The 21,588-nt window shown below is 37.4% G+C and overlaps 1 pseudogene; it reads right to left on the reverse strand.

Moving 5' to 3' along the window:
* Positions 1-11,696: 11,696 nt before the first annotated feature.
* LOC143387903 (biogenesis of lysosome-related organelles complex 1 subunit 5-like) lies at positions 11,697-12,123 on the reverse strand (annotated as a pseudogene).
* Positions 12,124-21,588: the final 9,465 nt, after the last annotated feature.

The raw sequence follows: 21,588 nt of genomic DNA on the forward strand, positions 1-21,588 counted from the left end.
GCTGGGGTGTGCTTCCTCCCACAGAAGTGCTTTGCAGTCTGAGAGTGCAGAGAGGGAGGGAAAAGAGGGAAATGGGAGCAAAAAAAGGGAATTGGGCTAGATGCCATTGCTAAAAACCCAAAATTATAAAGGAAAGAGAAGGAGACACTCATTTAAAGAGAAGGACACATTTAGTACAACTAATTAAGATTTGATGTCCCTTCAAACGCATTATATAATTTAGTTTTCCCAGTTGTCATGCATTCATTTATTCAAGACACATTTACTGAGAACCGATCATGTGCCAAGTGCTAGGTGGGTATATTGGTGATACAAGAGGAATAGTGCTGCATGAGGCTGTTGCCCACCAGAAGTTCATTATCCACTGGGTGAAATAGCCATGCAAAAGACAATACAGCTTTGGGGAGTAGAGGAAATCTTTACCATGATGGTAACACTTGAGATGAATCTCCAACTAGTTTGGGGGCAGAAGAGGCAGAATATGGGATGCAAAGGACATTCTAATGAAAGGAAACAATTTTTTATAAAGGCCAACCTGTGTAGTATTATGATTATCATTTTAAAATTGAAAAAACAAACAAACAAAAAACAAAACCATCCTGAGTTTCAGCTTACATTATGAACTAGGGAGAGCTGGAAGTTCCAGACTCCAAAATCTGGAATCTCTTCTCTCGTGACTCAAGGGAACTTTTGCCCACTGACCCCCTCTGAAATTTCTTGCCTCTATTGTGGAAAATAGAAAAGATGGAAAATCCAAGGAGCTGGTTGAAATGTTTCACTTCTTTAGTGCCTGTGGCTGAGTGACAAAGCTAAGGGATGCGGAAAGCTGAGGGGAGGTCGGTCTGAGAGTGGAGCCTGGACCGAAGGCGATTTCCACCTTGCAGGACCGGTGGTCTCGGGCGCTGACCCCTGCTCTAGAGCTGCTAAAGCCTTCCACGTGGCAGCGCCACCATCAAGGGCACCCGCGGCAACTCCAGACCCTGTTTGGAGCGAGGGGAGGAGGAGAGGCAGAAGAGAAGGGAAGAAAGCAAGATAGAAAATGAAACAAGAGTGGACTGTAGAAGGAGGAAGAGAAAGTTAAAAAGAGAAGCTAGAAATTGGACAGAGAAGGCCAAAAGTGCAGGAAATAACTGGGGAACGGAGAACTGGGAGCGGGAACAGGAAGAGAGCTAGTGGCAGTGCAAGAAATGGGAAGAGCAGGAGAGAAGAAGTTGAGGGAAAAGTTGATAGAGCAAACACAGGGCGAGGAAGACTGATCCACAGCGCTCCCTTCCGTGAGAACACTCAGGGGCCTTCAAAGCCTAAATGCATAAAGCTCAGCCCTTCGCCAAGCATCAAGTCGCGGTGCTTTTGCCCAGGTGCTGGGCCCTGAGAGCTCCCAGCGCGGCTCGCGGTCGCGTCTGTGGGTAGGGTCGCTCAGACACCATGCGCTCTCAGACCCTTCCAAACATTGTTTATTCGCAGTTGCCTACAGCTGTACCCTTTTCTAAAGGCAAATCAAACCCACCATCCAGGAATTCCCTCCGAGAGAGCGCTGCGCCCTTAGGATCCGGCCCGGCTCATTGCGCAACGGGTTCCAGCTCCACCTGCCACCAGGACAACACTTTGGCAGTGTTGCGGGACTGCGGGGCCTGGTCTGAGTAGGGAGCCGTCCCTAGTCTTGAGCCCTTAGAGCCCACAGGCCGCAGGGTCCAACAACAAAAGAAGGGGCCGCGCATGGGCCCAATGAGAGGATCCCAGGGCTTGGAGTTTGGAGTTGCGCCGTCTCTGTGACACCTGGCGGCAGTGCTCATGGGCCCTCAAGTTGACTCTGCTTAATGAAGGAGAATAATAAAAAACAATTTTAAATAGGAGGGGGAGGCACATACAAACACTTGGGGGAATGAAGTTCCTCAAATTCGGATTGCGGACCATGTCTAATGCCAGAGTATGATTTGATCTATTAATATCTATTTTCTCTAAGTGCCTAATTATCAGTTCTTCAGACACGTTCCTTTCCTTGAGTCTAACCACCCTCTCAGATGCGCGTTCACTTGCTTCCGCGACTACGCGGTTTCCAGGGCAAGCAGCTCAGCAGAGAGCCAACTCAGACTCGCGCTCACTTTCAGATTACAAGCGGCGAGGAAATCTCATCGGCTGGCCATGGCTATAATTCTGTGTCCCTATCGTGCTTTTTCTTTCCAGCCGTGTGCATACCAAATTCCGAGATAAAACCGTGGAAACTATTGTGTCCCCGGGGGTTCTGTCAACAGCAGTGCGCGGGGCAGGCTACTGGAGACGTCCCGGGAGGCGGAAGCTCAGCTGGGGTCCCTAACTCAAGGATTATGATTGAAAACAAAAGTTTTTAACAGATATTAATTGGGGGCAGACTCGGAGATTAGAAGCCCAGAAGGAAGAAGGCAAATTACTCAATAAACAAACGTTTTTGAGGCTACCGGGACCCTATCATGTCGCGAGGGACCCGGGAATGAAAGCTGCGAAGACAGCAGGTTTTGACGCTAGAAGCCGGAATTGTGCTGATGGCTTGAAAGTCCGCCAGTACACTGGAATTGCTCTGTGCTCTTCTTTTCCAGCAAGGAAAAACGTTTCACAAACAGAATTTAAACATAAAAAATGAATGAGCGCTTTTGTTATTATTTTTTCCAGTTTATTACTGGGTTAACGGACTGAGCTATGGTCATTTGTGGTTTGTAATCGTGGTGGAGCAGTCAAGTTTACAACCATGGCACACACTCTCCGTGCTGCGAGAGCACGAGCTCGTTGGGGCTTTGGGGCTGCAAGAGGAGGGAAGGGAAGCCGTGGACTTAAAGAAACGGTCCACGCGGGGAAGGAGAAAGGCACAGTGGTCCTTGGCGGGAGCCTGCGCGGTGGCCTGTATACCCTCGGTGAGGACTCTCAGATTTCTAACAAGAGATCTGGATTGGGAGCCGGGCCTGCGGGTGCAGGATTGGCTCCTAAGTGCGCTCGGGCACGCCGCCTGGAAAAGCAACTGGTGGAGGTCTTGGCCTTGGGATGGGTGGTGCGCACTGCCAGCAGAACGCGCATACACACGAGCGCGCACCCCCATACACACACCTGAGCTTGTCCCGGGGTGGGGGGAGGGGAAGAGAGCCAAAGCGAGTGTCTTAAAATAGAGAGCCTGGCAGAGGAGCGCTAGACACCAAGAGGCGGGAGGACCCGACGAGAGCGGCTGGGCACTAGGCGCTCAGGTCAACGCTCCGGTAGCACGGGCGGGCACGGGAGGGCAGGGGCGGGGGTGTGGGCCACCACTGCCCCTAGGCTCGCACTCCGCACCTGGCCCTGCAGGAGGTGCGCGCTGATTGACAGCTGCATTGTCCCAAAAAGGCTCGTCAAAGATGCTGATCTGCGGGTGGGTGTAGACGCGCAGCAGGCGCGCCCGTGCCCGCTCCCCTCCGCGCGCCTCCCGAGCCGCGCCGCCTCTCTGGCTGCGGAGGAGCGGGGCTGAGGCCCCCACCCCGCGCCAGCCCCCGCGTACCGAGACCGCCGGGCACTCGCAACCGCACTCAAGTCGGCGGGCGCTGGTCCCGGCTCACCATGCACTGCCACGCCGAACTAAGGGTGAGCTCGCCCGGCCAGCTCAAAGCAGCCAGGCGGCGCTACAAGACTTTCATGATCGACGAGATCCTCTCCAAGGAGACCTGCGACTACTTTGAGAAACTTTCCCTCTACTCCGTGTGCCCGTCTCTGGTGGTGCGACCCAAGCCCCTGCATTCCTGTACTGGTAAGACGCCCCTCTAGTGAATAAGTAGAGTTCGGTAGCTTTCGCACCAATATGGGTCGCTTCTGATTTGCCACGCGAGAGCGAGAGGAAGAGGCTCAGGGATTTTTTTTTTTTTTTTTTTTTTTTCCTGCGCTCCTACAAGACTAGACTCTCCAGCGGTGGGCATTGCAAAGGCGTCTGCAACCTGACTCGGAAGGGCCAGGCAAGGTATTCATCGCACCATTGGAAATTAAGTAAAGGCAGGACTGCCAAGGTGAGGGACTCCCGCTCCTGCAGAGTCAGGTCTTCTGTTGGAAGTATGCTTCCTCCTTCCCCGCTGCTCTGTGGCTCTGAGTTGGAAAGTTCAAACCCTTGACCTGATTGAGCGCCTAAGTCATTCTTTCAGGAAGTGGGATTGTGGGTTTCAGCTTGAGTTTGGTGGCCTTACTTTTTACTTTGAGTTAGCTTGTCCAATCTCTACTGTCTCCGTTGGGAATTTTTAGATTTAAATCAATGTCCTGAGGGTCACAACAAAACCTGAATCCACTGCATTTCACTTAAAATCATCTCCCTCCGGGAAAGTAGTTTTGAAGCATTTTGCATTTGTGGCAAAAGCTGAGGGGATCAATTCTGTTTGTCCAAGTTACTAAAACCAATCATAATAACAATAGAAACATTCTTCCAGTCTGCTTTCCTCTTTCCACCAGAGCTAAGACCAGTAAGAAAGAGAAAAAGAACTTCATAAATATATTGAAAAAAAGTTACAGGTTTGTATAGAGAATAAATACAAAATTATTTTAAAATCTTTGAGTGCTTTATGAGAAGTTCCAAATTTTAAAGTGCTTTGACATTATTAGGATTTAGGCTATGGAAACATGAGTGTAGGAAAAAAGTTGAAGCAATTTATATCAAAGAAGTTATTGACTCTGCTTTCCATTAAAGGCAAACATTTAGTACTTTCAAATCAAAAGAGCTTTTGAAGCTTGTTTGTTGGTTGACTTGAAATGAATTAATTAAATTGTGCTTGCATTTAAAAAGTGAAGTGACAAGTCAACAGCAGTTTTGAGAGAATATTTTGGAATATTCAGACTGAAATCTGTTAGTACATAATGCTTGGAATCCCATATTTTCTCTTAAGTCTGCAGATAGTCCCTATAAGACAATCAGTAAATCTATAATAAATATATATATAAGTAAAGCTTTTTAAAATCAAGTTGTTCCTACATGCATTTAGTTATAAAATGAATATTATATTCAGTTACACTGAAAGTACAATTTGTCTGCAAGGTAGGATGGGCCTGATATTCCACAATAAACCTTGTAATACCAAATTTTACAAACTAACAAATATTTGAAATAAGATAAAAATAAGGAATTTTAGTAATAAGATAGATATCCTTGATGTTATTTTTACATTTGTGGGTCTGCTATGTGTTGAGCCTTCAATGAATAGTTTGCACATATATTGATTTAAGAAATAGGCTAAATTTTGTTTTCAGTACAACCGTTTGCTACAATAGCTCAAATCCTTTGAAGAAAAAGAGAGGTTTCATTTCAATCCCAAGTCTCGGTGCAACCAATGCAATCATTGTACATTAGAGATGTTTCTAGGGCAAAATATAACTTCTCCAAAGCACCTAGGCATGGCTTAGTACCAGCATAATTTTTAATGACTTTGCATTAATTTGAAGGCTTTTCCTGGAGTATAGGAGTCAAAGATTTGGATCATAGAAGAAAATATGCCTGTAAAAAAGCAATAAATAGGCTCAGAAAATAGTCATCCATCCCGTGAAAGCTGAGTAAGTTTAATGATTTATTGAGCCTTGTGTGGGAAATAAAACAGGAAAATATAATGATTCATATGCAGTTCTGTGAGTGTTAAAAGTGAATTGACATATATCTCAAGCTAAATTTTTGCTCAGTTTTGTGCTTCTAGAAGTTCATTCATGGTTTGTGGCAGAAGGTGGATGTTGGCGATGATTTTCTTGCCCTGTTTTTCCAGTGCTTCCTTTCTTTAGATTGATTCTTTCAAAATGTTTCTTGATTTTGTTCTAGTTGAGACTTAAAATATAGAAACTAGGATTTGAGGGTGGAATTATTAGAGATTGCTAGGTTAAACCCTAATTAGAAAAAAATGCTTTAGGTGAAAGATAATTGTTCATGATCTGACTCTTCTCCTATAAGATTGTGCTAGAAAATCCCTAGGCAAACTTTCATAATGTATCAATTTAATAATAAAATTTCCAATAATCAACTTTATTTGTTCATTAATCATTACATTCCTTCATTTTATATGTGGAATAATGGATTAAAATTTTATTATTGCTACTGATATTTTGATGTATACAATGTAAACTCCCCTCAATATCATAAAGTCTATATATGACAAACCAAAATCTATCATCATAGTGAGTGGAGAAAAACGTAAAACATTTTCTCTAAAATCAAGAACAAGACAAGTATGTCCACTCTCACCTTTCTTATTCAATATTGTTCTTGAAACTCTAGCAGAGCAATCAGGCAAGAGAAGGAAATTAAAGGAACTCCAATAGGAAAAGCAGTAGTCAAGTTATTTCTGTTTGTTTATTACATAATACTATACTTCAAAGACTCAACAAACACCACCAGAATACTATATCTAGGTGGATTTATCTGTCATCTTATAAATAAACTCAGAAAAGTTTCAGTATACAAGATTAACATAGAAAAATCAATAGCTTTTCTATACTCCAATAATGATTCTGCTGAGAAAAAAGTCAGGGAAACAATTCCATTCACAATAGACTCAAAAAACTAAAATCCTTGGAATAAATCTAACAAAGAAGGTGAAAGAACTGTGCAGTGAATATTATCATTGAAGAAAACAAATTGAAAGAGACCTTAGAATATGGCAATACTTCCCATGTTCCTGGATTGGCAGAATTAATATTGTCAAAATGGCATGTTCCCAAAAGCTACATATAGATTTATCATAATCCCCATCAAAATTCCACAGCTATTCTTCACAGAAGTATAAAAACCAATCTTAAATTTCATATGGCAAAATAAAAGAACTAGAATAGCCAAAGCAATTCTAAGCAGTAAGAGTAATGCTCAGGACATCACAATAACTGATCTGAAATTATACTTTATTATGCTATATTATACTATATAAAGACAACATGGTATTGGCATGAAAACAGTCATGAAATGAAATAGAAAACAGAGAGATAAATCCACCTAGATACAGTCATCTGATCCTTGACAAAGATGCCAAAAATATTAAGTGAGTGAAAAGAGAGCCTTTTTAACAAATTGTGCTGGGAAAACCCATAGGAGAAGTAAACTAGATCCTAATCTTTCGCCTTACACAAAAGTCAATTCAAAGTGAATCAAAGATCTAGGAGTTAACACTCTAATTGCTAGGAACAAAAAACAAAAAACAAAAAATATCACACCTTAAGAGTCAATTCTCCAATATATTGGTGCATGCAAGTATTGAATTCCTTAACAAGACTTCTAAAGTTCAAGAAATAAAACCAAGAATCAATAAGTGGGATGGCATCTAAAAATCTGCTTCACAGCAAAAGAAACAAGAATGTTCAGAGAATATACAAAATGGGAGAAAATCTTTGGCAATTCCTCCTCTGATGGGATATTTATGTGGAGAATATATAAAGGACTCAAAACCTTAACACCAGAAAAACAAATAACCTAATAAATAAACAGCCAAATTAATTATATGGATATTTATCAAGAAAGAAAGAAAAAAGAAAAGAGAGAAAGAAATACAAGTGGCTAGAAAATGTATGAAAACATGTTCAACATTCCTAGCAAACTGGGAAATGCAAATCAAAATTATACTGAGAGTTTACCTCACTCCAATTAGAATGTCAATCCAGAATAGAAATAATAATAAATGCTGTCTAGGATATGTAGGAAAAGGTACATTCTTGGTTGACTGTAAATTAGTAGGACTAATTTGGAAAGCAGGATCGAGATTCCTCAAAAAACCACATATGATACAAACATAAAACCTAGCTATGCCACTCCTTACGTATTTATATAAAAGAACTAAAAGCAACATACTACAGTGATATATACATACCAATGTTTATAGCAAGACAATTCACAATAGTTGAGCTATGAAAGCAGTTCAGGTGCCCATCAATAGACATGAATAATTAAAATGTGGTGTCTATTCACAAAGCAGTTTTAATCAGCCAGAAAGAAGAATGAAATTATATCATTTTCTGGTAATTGGATGAAACTGAAGAACATTATACTAAGGGACTCAGGAAATCAAATATCAAATGTTTTCTCTCTCATATGGAAGCTAAAAAGAGAGGATAAAAAGGGGATCTCATAAAAGCAGTAAGGAGATCAACAGAATAAAACATAGAGTATAAAAAGTTCTTGAGAATATAATTGTGCAAAACACCATAACAGGAATAAAAATGATTATTTATAAATTTATTATTATTATTTATAAATTTATTTGTAAATTTATTTGTAAATGATTATTTATAAATCATTTATAAATTTATTGATGGATCATCAGAAATAAATTTTCTAAAATGGGAATTAAATAAATTTAAATTAATTAACACATCTCAATGTCTGAAAGTCAAATCTTTGTTCTGCATAGAGTATATTAAAGAAGAAAAATTATTGAAAATTACTGTAATTAGCCAACTGTGATTCATAGTGTTTCTACAATTTTTGAAGTTATCCCTCTAGTTACTTGAGGTTAATTAAATTGCAAGAAATTTTCTATTAAAGATAGCATGAAACAGACTTTTTAAAAGAAGGGTCACCATTGTATTTTGTCAAAACTGAAGTTTTCCAACTAACACAGAAAAGAAAATATTTTTTTAAAAAATGAAAGCATTTTAAATATTAAAACACCTCTATCACTGAAAGGAAAATAATAGTTGTCCCTCTACATGTTTCAATTTTTGTGCATGATGCATTTTATAAAATTTTTTTTTTACTTTTTCTGATAATAATTGATACTCACAGGCTAAACTGATAATCTGTCCACTACTAAATATTGTACTCATTGTATTAAGCAAATATTGAGAATGTTGTTAAATTTTTTGTAGAGTCTGCACAGGAATCCCACTGGTAACTTTTCTTATTAAAACACTTTCATCTTTTACTTGCATACCCAGACATCTCTCTACAAAATGTGCTAAAAATATTCCAATAATCTTTGCAAAAAATATTCTTTGATCATGGTTATCTTTACTTACCTACATTATTAATTATTACAATATAATTACATCAAAACTATTTATACTTTCAATTTCAAATTGTATTACTTCATAATTAACCCATATGGAGGATAAGGTAATTAATTTTTCAGGAAACAATTTCAGTACATAAAGTTAAGTATCAATTAATATGCATATTAAATTGCCAGTAGATTTTTTAAAAATTAATTTGTTCTCAATCTTTCAGAGCAGTAGAAATTTCATCAGTGTTGTCTCAATGTCAAGTAATTCACAAGTAAAACACAGAGTGAATTTAATTACAATAATCACTAAGAGTATAATTATGATTCTATTTAACATTTCTTATTTGAGTCTTCCATCTTAATTTTTAAGCTATAATCACAGACATCCTTAAATATACTGATTTTTCTAAATATAAAATAGTGCTTTAAAATCTATTATATAGGGGGATATGTAGGATGTACATCTCATTCTTCAGAAAAAATACAGTCTGTGGTGTCTGAATAGTATAGCCAATTTATAGTATAGCCAGTGATATTAATAAAAACACAGAATAGTCTGACTCCTAAAGGACAGACTGCTAACAAATTTACCCCCAAATTCCCCCTAAATGTAATATAATATAAAATATGCTTTCTAATGTCAATAGCAATGTAGACAAAACTAGCAACTGCAATATCTCCCCTCTTTATAGTTCCTATGAAAACTTATATTAGCATTAGCTATCTTGATAAACATGTTTTCCATATATTGTAAAGTCCATTATTTACTTAAATATGGATTAAGAGTAGTGTTTTCTTTCCTTTTAGTCTAACGTAAAATTGATTGCATTTCAAACCATCTTTAGTTTCTATGTAGCTGATAAGGTTATTTTTATATGCTTTAATGTAGCATGACAAATGCAAAACAAAAAAGTGGTTATTCTAATAGTCATTAGAATTGTTGAGAAATATTTATTATGATTTTTAATATGTTTTAATAGAAATCATTCACTGTGAAAATAACATTTTCTAGATTGGGGAATAGAAATATAACTTTCATTTTTTAAAGATATATAGAGGATAAAAATCATAGTTTGAATACTAACAGAGAAAAATTCAATCCACATTTATTGCTGGATATTTGAAGTTTCCATGTGGTCTATACTAAAAGAATTAATCAAATTTTGGTGTACAGTGGTTTATAACACCTAGAAAAATCTAGTTTTTTCAATTTTCAAAAAATTGCTCAATATAGAGTTTCCAAAACAATTTTTCTATTTCAGATTCTTTTCTTTTTCATCTCCTCTATTAACTTTAATCACATTTTCAACATTCAGCCAAGAATGAAGCTTTGAAAGTAAGCCATAAGTTTACACAGTCAAGCATTGTCAGTTTTCTGCAGTCACAACACTGAGATAAGATGAGAGAGTTAGATATTTTCTTTCTTGTACCCTTCTTGACTTAAAAGCAATGAAAACTATTACAAAGATTTGGCCATACCTCAAATTAATTTTCCATAAATCTTTTGAAATTATTGCATTTACTTTTGCTTGGTGTATGGCAAACAAAATCAACTTAGTTCTTCAATTCAATTTCTAAATGCAGAATTTTAAGAATCACAGTGATGACAAAATTGGTACATTTCATCATAATACACCTGCTTATGAGAACAGACGTGAACATTAAAAAGAATTCACATTTAACACGGATCATTTGCCACATGGACAAACACTTCTGGTTCATTCAGAGCCAGAATGCTTATATGGTTCCAGAGGAACTCTTTGGCAGAAGTTGCTGATTACTCATTAAACAGTTGAACATGTATAGACATTATTTATCTTATAAAGCTTATCCACAGAAAAACAGACATAAAAATGAGGTAAATACTATGGGCAAGATTGTGGTTCTTGGAAAAAGGCTAAAAGCCAAAATATATGTTTGGTAAGCTTTTCCTCCTAAGCATGTTTCAAAAGATGAAAATACTAAGAGCTGTAAGGCCACAAAGCTTAACACACATGCATCTTGTCCTCCAGGGAAATGCAGGGCATTCTGCTGCACTGCAAAATCTGATCTTTCCCAACAGGCAGTGCCAGAAACACTGCAGCTATCTTTGTCATAGTGGAGACAATGCTTTGATCATTCCATCTTTTAAATGTGATCTTTGTTCCAAGGCCAGCTGTTTGTTTACATTACTCATGGAATTACACTTCATGCATCCTTATGTCTCTCACTACCTGCCTTTAAGCTACAGTAATTAACATCAACCCTCTATGAGAATGAGTTGAATTATCTTTCTAAGAAGTCTGTAGTTATAGTTCTCTCAGCTAATCAGAATTTGATCAGAAAACAAATCAAATTCTGACAAAGGGTAAATTCATCCCATTTTGCCCCTCTTCTTCCTCATTCAAATGATCATATTTAGGCACTTAAAACAGGAATGGTATAGCACTCTTCTATTGGCCATTCAGTCAGCCTCCAGCTGCAGTTTCTCTATGTGCCTCTGTAAAGTGCTACTGAAGGTATTCTAAGCTTGAAGCAGAGGCTAAATTTTGGTGGGAGTATTTTGTGGAGGAGTCAATATCTTCTCCTTCATTTGTCAATGTTGTGGTTCAAGTTCTTAAAAAGTTGAGAATTTTGCTAGTCCCTTCTCCATCTCAGCATATTGCTCTTTAAGCCTCTCCATGGTTCTTCTGTGTTTTTCATCCACCTCAGCATGACAGTGGGGTTGTTCTTTCATGAAATCCTCCCACTGGAGTTGATGCTGTTTCTCAGTAGCTATTAAGTGGTCATGATACATCTTTCTTCATTCCTGTTCCCTCTGCTAAAGTCTACAGACGGAGTCATTAGATGCTTGCAATCTCTGGAGAACTTCTTTCAAGTTGTCCTGCATCATTTGTCTGCATTTGGGAAGAGTATGTTCATTTGTTTCTTGGATCATAGTCTTCCAATTTTCAAGAACACACATTCTTCAGCAAAGACCATGTCTTTGCTAAGACCACATTTTTCTTCAAATTATTATACAAAATAATAACGAGTTTCACCTTGAATAACTGGTCTGTGATCCAAAAGCCTTGAATGAATTTCTCCAAGATCCTTGATAATGATAGTGCTGAGCCCGCAGTCCCCAGCGAGTCCCTTTTCTTGTTGCCGCCGCCACCAGGGGCAACCTCACAACCAAAGGGGTTTCTGTCCCTCCTCCACTCATCCCGACTGGCCACTATTTCAGATTCTTAAGAACAAAATGCTCTTTCATGGTCAGACTGTGGAGTGACATCAATTACTTGGAGCACAGAATTTGTTTTCTGAATATTAGTTAGGAGACCAAAACTTTCCAGAGCAAAGAATATCAGAAAAGTTTAGGGGATTCACAGAGAAAAAGGGTTTGTGGCCTGGTCAAGAATCCTAAGGAAACCTCAAATTGACTAAGAAAAAAACCCAAATAATTATGTATCAATCCCCAAATGATTAAATTATTTCTTGACTATCAAGGCAAGATTTTTTGGTTAAGAGTAGCAATGGGTGTTCCTTAGCAGAAACAGACAAAGAGAATAAAAGAAATAATTTCATTTTTTCCTAATCTGCTTTTCATTAGCCAAACATCAGGCCCATTGCAAAATTAATCAATAATGTGGGATTCTGGATAGATGATTACACAGAAGAGGTGAGGAGGCTGAGTAGCACAGCATGTGAGGTACCATGGTTCAGCAACAGTGCCTTCTGTATACAGGAAGGGCTACTTCAAAGAGATGACTAAAGCACTATTATAAGAAAGCTACCTATATTTTAATTTTAAACTTTCTTTCTCATTTGCTGATGACCAATGTCCTCTATTCTTAGTTCCATCCTCATATTTTGGTCTCACAGCCTTGCCTTTTTATAATTTAAAAAATGGGAAAGAATCAAAGCAGTGGCAGTTAGCACAACACATTGCAAAAATAAAACATCATACTTAGAGTGAAATATCAGATTAGCAATTGAAATTCTAGGGGAGTTTAGGGCAAGAGATATCCTAAAGTTAACCCAACTTAAAAACTGTTCACCAAGACACAGGGATAGATATGGGCATGGCACTAATTTGAGCAAAAAATCTAAAGTGAGTTATAGAGATCGTTTTGGGACATATCAATTTTGGGCTTCATCCAAGTAGAAAACAATCTATATTGTCATAAAACAATTAGAACCATTCAAGGGAGCATGGGTAGCCTGGGGAGGAAATTCAGTGAAGAGAAAAGAGCAATGTCTTCAGCTGATGCTGACCTAGACAATCCCTTAGCTTTTTTTCAAATCACTTTCTTCACATGGCAAATGAAATAATTATACTATCAACAAACTAATCTTATTATATATCTAACAATTTATTTTAAATATTAAATGATAAGATAGATACAATTAATTTATGGGTGTCAATTTTGTATCTTGCTATTTTGCTGAATTGATTTGTGAGTTTGTCAGAGAGTGACAAACTGGCTTAACCTATTACCCATTTACTAGTAATAACAGAAAAAAGACACAGATGGAGTGGTCTGTAAACATGGAGCCCAGAAAAGAATCCCAGACACACAAGGTGAACGGGATCATTCAGTGGAAAGGCCACATTTCAGCAGTTCAGGAGTCAATGGGGAGGCTGGCCACACTGCAGATGGCCAGGTGAGTGTTGGATTCTGTCACAGGGGTCTCAGCTCACTTGCCAGAGTCTGCCAAGATTTTGTAAAACTGCATGCACCTCCCTGCCCCATGCACACCTGGCCCAGCTGGGGCAAGAAGACAGAGTGCTTGTCACATGGGGTGAAGGAATTGAATGGCAAGAAAGAATGTATTCCTTTAGTCCCGGTTTTGGGAAAGTCCCACACTATGAATGCCCCAGGCCTGTCTTCCAAGTCCACACCATTATACACAATTAGTAAAACAAGCTTTGTGTGTGATGTTTAGATGAGGAGAGAGATGGGACAGCAGCAATTCCTGAAATAGCCCCCAAAGTATTCATATAAATAGAAACACCCCTTCTTTTGATGTTGTTGTTGTTGTTGTTGTTTTAATGATTTCTGACATTATGGGGTGTACTTATGAGCCAAGCAGAGCCCAAGGCATGAGGACAACTGACCGCAAAACAACCCATGGGTGCCCACCTTGTTTACCATCAGCATGACTTGAAAGCAGTATGTATTTGGATATCTTTTCATGTCAGTGTATTTTAAATTTCCCTGGTAATCTCTTTCCTTCTTTCTGAACTTGTGCATGCAGCATGTGACCATTCCTGCAGTTGTACTCTGGACCATGAAGTGTTAATAATCTAGCTTTTTACTTTATTCATTTAGGTCCAAATCATAGCCCAAATCATAATTTCCAGTAAGTATCTGTTTTCCTCAAACCATTTTCTGATGCTCTGAGAGTTTAGATTATGTAAGAATCTAGGTTTTAAATCCAACAGACTCCTGTCTTTCCTGAAATTGCTAGAATTTGGCTGATCATTACACAAGAATGGCAATGTGCTTGTTTAGGTTTGGGAAACTTTTACAGGAAAAAAAATGTCATACTAATAAAAATTGTTAATTGCTTTCAGGGATCTTGACCTTTCAGGACAACTAGATGGGATATAAACATTTACACCAGATTGCCGGGACCTCCAGGAGGAGCCTGGTATACAAAGGTGTTTGCAAGCAGGGAGGCAGTTCTCACTGTGAAATCCCACCCCAACCATCTGCAATTTATAATTCTATTTTTAAATTTTTTTTTCAGTGGTGGTGATACATCCCAGGGTATTACACTTAGCAACATCTCTACTACTGAGCTACATGCCCAGCCCCTGCAGATGGAGTTTATAAAGAGTAGGCCACTCTCTACTGCCAGGGTCTCAAGCCCACCTTATAAATGAAGAGGCTGAGGCACACAGCCAGGGTCCCATCCCCTTAGCCAGCTGCTGACTTAATCTGGCTTTGGACTTGGGCCTCTTTCTTCAAGCACAATGGCTGACCGACTGCCACTGGATTAGGAGTTCTCCTCTGAACTGCAAATGCTGTCATTATGTACATTATGTAATTACTTATTTCATTGTCAGTTTTTGAGAAAAGGAAAGACTCAGTCTCCTTCATTTCCCATGCAGCCACATTGAATAGCTATGGCTTCACATTCAGCCATTCTGAGCAGTGGCATGAACACTGTGTTGTTGATAAACTGCTCAGTCTGTGCTGGTTTCTGTTTCCCTGGGGCCTCCACAGGGTGGTGTGCTGTGGGGCAATGTTGGGAGTGCAGGCAGCCTACTGGAGAAGGTCTCTGCTGAAATATAGTGCTGGGACAAATCCTTAATGATCATTCCTACAAAGGATGATTAGGCAGAGAAGTTGCTTCAAGCACATACTGATGGGCTTTGGGGAAAGCATAGATCCTTCAGAAGTTATTGCTTTTTCTGTAATTTATGTCTTATATATTTTATAATGAATATATTTTATTTATTATTATATTATAAATATATAGTAGGGACTAGGGATGTAGCTCAGTATACAGTACTTGCCTAGCACATGTGAGGGTGTGGGTTCAATCCCTAGCATTGCAAAAATAAATAAAAATAACAAATACTATTATAAATATATACTATTACAATTTATATATAATATATTAAATAAGTGTGAAATATTTTCATAGACATGATACATTACACATTTATATAATTCAATATTTGAATAAAATACTTCACACCATTTTTATGTTAATTTCCTTCTCATTTTAAATTCTGGGTTAAATCAGCACATTCATGTAAATAATTTGGGCATTTGTGGTATGGCAAAAGCTTCTTCACTTGTCAGAGTGAACCAGACCAAGGTGGGTTTTTTGTGTGCGTGTTGGGGGAAATATCTTATATAAATGTACCTGGAGAAATATATCTTTTTACTTATTTTTGCTTTAGTAAATAAATGATATTCTTAGTTAGAAGTATGTATTTAGATACATTTTCATGTCAGTATATTTTAAATTTCCCTGGTAATCTCTTTTCCTATTTCTGAACTTGTGCATACAGCATATGACCATTCCTGTTGTGATTGGCATCCCAATGTGCCCACCGATAGTGCTACACTGATTTCCCTAGCCATGTGCCTTGGGACCTAAGAATGAATTTCTCTAGGACAGATTCTGAAGAGTAAAACATACTAAGGAACACTGTTCACCTTTTTTTAATATTTATTCTTTAGTTGTAGTTGGACACAATATCTTTAATTTATTTATTTATTATTATGTGGTGCTGAGGATCGAACCCAGGGCCTTGCCTGTGCTAGGCAAGCGCTCTACTGCTGAGCCCCAGCCCCAGCCCACACAGTTCATCTTTGTACATGGTAGTCCTTATCCACAACTTTGCTCTCTAAGGTTTCATTACCGTCAGCTACAGTCTGAAAATATGCAATGGAAAATCCCAGAAATAATTCATAAGTTTTAAGCGATGTGCCATTCTCAGAAGCATGATGAAATCTCATGCCGTCCTGCTCCATCACCTGGAGTATGAATCATCCCTCTGTCCTGCATATCCACACTATATATGCTACCCACCCATTAGTCACTTTAGTTAGCCATCTTGATTATTGTATTGAATGTCATGGTGTCACAGTGCTTATGTTCAAGTAACCTGATTTTACTCAGTAAGAGCCCCATGGCATAAGAGAAGTGTTATTGGTGATTCAGATTTGCCAAAAAGAAGTGTGTCTTTTTAAAGTGAGTTTTTAAATATAGACAAAGCAAGAAACCACATTCACATAAATTTTATTATAGTATGTTGTTATGTTCTTTTTTATTATTAGTTATTATTGTTAATCTTTTACTGTGCCCATTTATAAATAAACTTTATCACAGTATGTGTATAAAGGAAAAAACATATATATAGTTTGTGGTGCTATCAGTGGTGTATCAAATGAGGATGTGTACACAGTATATGTATGTGCATAATTTTAAAATAAATTCCTAGACCTTTTCCTAAAGCCCTTGCACCATTGTGTACTATACCACCTATAACATCATGGGTCTGGTCACTGCACATATTTCTCAATATTTGTGGTGGTTATTCTTTATAAGTTTAGCTATTCTCTGGATGTATTTCTCACAGATAAAGGGAAACTACTGTAATTAATACAGACAACAACTATTCACAGGTTACTTTCCCACCACAACATAAGAAAACATGGTTCTCTTTATCTTCCATAAGTTGATTTCCAAATTCATTAATTTTGCCACTTTGAAGGATGAAATAATGTTATCTAACCTGCTTTATTCTCCATTTCCCCATTATTGGTGAGGCTGAGCCTGTGAATGAGAAGTTCTTGTCACTGATTGCTGGCATTTATCACTTACCTCATTGTATTCTCTGTCAATTTTCCCTTTATGTTGTTTCTTAATGATTTTAAACAATTATTCCTATCTTATTTCTTAGTCATATAGAAATTAAACTCTTATTATTTATAAATAATTTATTGATTTTCTTATTATACCTCATTAAAAGAACACCCCAATTTCCTTGAAATATCCTGATGGTGTTTTGGTTAGAATTTTAATGAATATTACTTAAATTTGGTGAAAACACAAAATTTAAATTGAATTTTCCTATCAAGAACCACTTCATGTTTTAAGGCATTGTGCTTTTCCTAATAATGTATTATGAGATATTTCAAATATATGAAAACAGAAGGAATTTTATAGAGAACATCCATGTACCTGCCAGACACGTCCTAACATTTACATTTTACTCTGCTAGCTTTGTTGCTTTGCTTTTTCACCTACTCCTCCATCCATACCATCAGTCCATCTTATTTCTCATTTATTTCACAACATGTTGCAATTATTTTACACTTACCCTAAAATAGTTCAGGATAGATATCATTAAGGAGTTTTATATTTGTTTCCTATTCCCATTTCTACTTGTTTAGTTCAAGTTTACATACAATGTAATATACAGTTTTCAATATCACCAATAAGAGCTTACAGGCCTCTACAGTAAACCCCTATCCCAGTACAGAACATTGCCATGCTAGAAAGTTCAGCCATAGAACTTCCCAGTCACTCCCCTTCCCATGCACCCACCATACTGTTTATTTTTTTTCTTCATGGATGAGTTTTACCTATTCTTGAACTTACAGAAATGAATGCTTGCATCCCATAGCTGTGTAAGCCATGATGTTTTTGAGATTCATCTACACTGTAGGTGTGGCAGTGGGTTACTGCTGTTCATTGCCAGGTAGTTTCCCTCTTGTAAACTTACCAGTGGGTTTATCCAACCTCCCATGGATGAACACCTAAGCACTTGGCTATTGCATACAGCTGCTATGGATATTTTCTTACAAGATTTTTATAGACATGTGTTTTCATTTCTTCTAATGTTACCTAGGCATAGAATTATTGGGTTATGTGCATGATTTTTAAAGAAATTCTTAGATCTCTACCTAAAGTCCTCATACCACACTAAGTGCTTCTACCAACATCATTGAAAGCTCTCATCCCTGCACATATTTGCTAACATTTCGGGTGGTCAGTCTCTTTAAGTTTAGCTACTCTCTTGGATGATGGTCCAAGTGATCTTTTATATTGTTCTATCATCTTGTAAAAGTAATATTTATTAGCAATTTTTTTAAGTTCAAATTCAGGTCAAACATATCTAATGTGAAAATTCAAAATCTGAAATAAGATCCAAAACTCTTCGAGCCTCATGTCAGTACTCAAAAAGTTTAAGAATTTGGAGCATTTTTTATTTTCAAATTAGATAGGCTCAACCTATATAGTCTAGGCAAACATTCCAAAATCCAAAAAATCTTTCAAAGTCTGAAACACTTCAGTGGTAAGCACTTTGAATAAGGGATCTCAACATGTAAATGTATTTAAAACTATAAAGTTTCTTCTGAACACCATTCTGGCTGCATTTCCCTGCCCCCAAACAGTTATTTGGGCTTTTTAAAGGTTTTATTGCTTCCTTATTTTTGTTGTATTATTTTTTTCATTTAAAAATTGTTCTAATTAGTTATATATGACAGTAGAATATATTTTGAAACATTATATACAAATGGTGCACAACTTCTCATTCCTCTGGCTGTACATGGTGCAATTCTTTTTAATACTTTTTGCCTTGAATTCAGTTTTGAATAAATAACTATACCTACTTTCTTTTCATTTTCATTTGCCAGAAATTTATTTTACTATCTTGTCCTACTTAAAAAAAAAACTCAAACAAAATCACGTTTTACATCCTGTATATCTAGGTCTCTGATTATAGCATGTAACTAGATTTTTGGCAAGTGTTGGAGTGTAGTATTTTCCAATGTAAAGTTCCACATAGGACGTGGTCATTTTATCTAATACTTAGTGTTCAAACCTGTATGCCAGTGCTGCTTTTAATTACAAATTTACTGCCTACAGACACAGGTTATCTCTTGTCACTAATACAGACCATCTCACAGTGGGCCTGTGTCCCACACCCTCCTGTCCCTGACAGTAAGCATCCACCCAGGACATAGTTCCGGGGTAAATTGCAGGTGGCCACCTCCCTTCTCACTAGGAATAGCCAGATTGCTCTCCACAGAGGCTGAGGGACTCAAAGAGTCCTGCAGCAATGAGTGAATTATCATTTCCCGTGCCTCTTTCTAGAACATAATATTATCAGAACTGAAAATTTTTGCCAGTGTCTTGGGCCAAATGATAATTTTATATTAGATTAACCAGGTTAATTATGAGGTTGAACATCATCTTTTTTGTTTAATAGCCACTGAATTGTCTTTTCACACAATGCCTGTCCTCATGATTTACAGATTCCCTGTTTCCAAAGTCACTTACTCACTATGGTTTATTTGGAAACTGAAAATCAACATTTGGGGTGTTTTCCTAGTCATTCATGGATATGCGCAGAGTGGTGAAAATTTGAGTCCGAACATTTATTTTCCCAGCTGAGGTTACACAGCAACACTTCTTGTGTTAGTTCTCAGATTATAAACAAGTATCATTTTTGTGGTCTATTTAGTGTCACATTTTTTTATATTTTTATGTTTTTTGTTGGTGATTTCCCTGACTAAAGTGGCTCACAGTCACAATGGCAAAGTGTTATCTAGCCTTCCAAAGCCTGAGAAGGCTGGGATGTGCCTTAGAAGAAATATGTGTGTTTGACAAGCTTTGTTCAGACATGAATTATAATGCTGTTGGCTGTGACTTCAACGCTAACAAATCAATAATACATACATACATATATTAAAGGTAATATATATATGGTACCTTTAAACAGAAACACATTAAACAGGCAGTGTATTGATAGGTAGAAGAAAATGTTCTGACTAGAGACTTGTAGAAAACTAACTCTGTATACCCAATATGAATGGTGGTTCCATTTCTGCTAATTCAGTGTTTGTAATGACTTAATAGGAGATTACTACCAGAAATAACCAAAATAGACTGTTTTGTCCATTTTTTCCATTAGAATAATTGTCTTCTTATTATTTTTTGAAAGAGTTTTAAAATGTTATCCAGATATAATCCTTTACATAGGTTTTCTCCATCTATAATTGAGTGTTTTATGCTGATAAAAGCTAGTATTCTTTTGTAATATTTCTCTATATACATGATCTAATACCTTGGCACCATCTAATGATGATCTCATCTGTATTATTAAATTTAACATCACTTTTGTTATAGGTAAAATTTCTACAGTGGGGGTCTGCCTATAAGTTTCTCTTTTGTTTTGTTTTGATCAGCAACCCGCCACCACAGCTGGAGGCAATTTAACTATAGCTTTTGATCCTGGACTGAAGTTTCAACATTCTGATATTTAGTATATGTTGCAACAGATAGGAGAAGATACCTCCACCTACTGCTAAGGGCTACATTGTTCCCCCTGCCTAGTTCATTATGTTGAAGTCCTATCCCAATGTGTCTTCCCTATTAGAAACAGCATTAGAACCCTGATGGTATAGAATCTCCTTATAAAAGAGGAAGGGACATCAAATCTCCCCAGCCCACACCTATCCTGTGAGGACTTAGCAAGAAGGCAGCCATTGGTAAGGCAGGAAGAGAGCCCCTACCAGAACTAAATTGTACAGAACCTTGAACTTTCACCATCCAGAAGTATGAGAAATAAATTTGCATTGTTTCAATTCTCCCATCTGTGGTATTTGTTATGGCACTGAGATGATAAAAAATACACCTGCATTACTACTCTACCATTTTTCTAAATTTTCTGGACTGTTACTTGTCTTTCACTTTTCCATGTGAGTTTTATGTTTATATTTCTATAGGAATTGCATAGAAGTATATTGTCCTACTGAGAGAATTGATGTTCTTTGTAGTTTATGGTTTTATGATTATTTTTCTCTTTCTCTTTCAAAAAAAATTATATGATTTTCTCAAACATCTCCATATAGCATGTTGTAGGTGGATTATTGTTTCTGCTATTGATAACCTTATCTTTCCTTCCCACATTTTATTTTCGAGTTTTTTGTTGACAGTGGTTTAAAAACACATTGAATTTAGATACTGACCTTGTATTCCACAACTTTGTTGAATTTTTTCATCTCATTAACTTTATGTAATATCTTTTAGATTTTTTTCCTATGGGGAGAATAAAGTCTTCTACAAGTAATAGATATATGATTTGCTTTCTATAAGCCTTAGCATTTATTTCTTCTTGTCTTATTGCTTGGAGTAAGATCTTGAGCATCTT

This window comes from Callospermophilus lateralis, unplaced genomic scaffold (genome assembly GCF_048772815.1).
Source record: "Callospermophilus lateralis isolate mCalLat2 unplaced genomic scaffold, mCalLat2.hap1 Scaffold_143, whole genome shotgun sequence".
NCBI classification, from domain to species: domain Eukaryota; kingdom Metazoa; phylum Chordata; class Mammalia; order Rodentia; family Sciuridae; genus Callospermophilus; species Callospermophilus lateralis.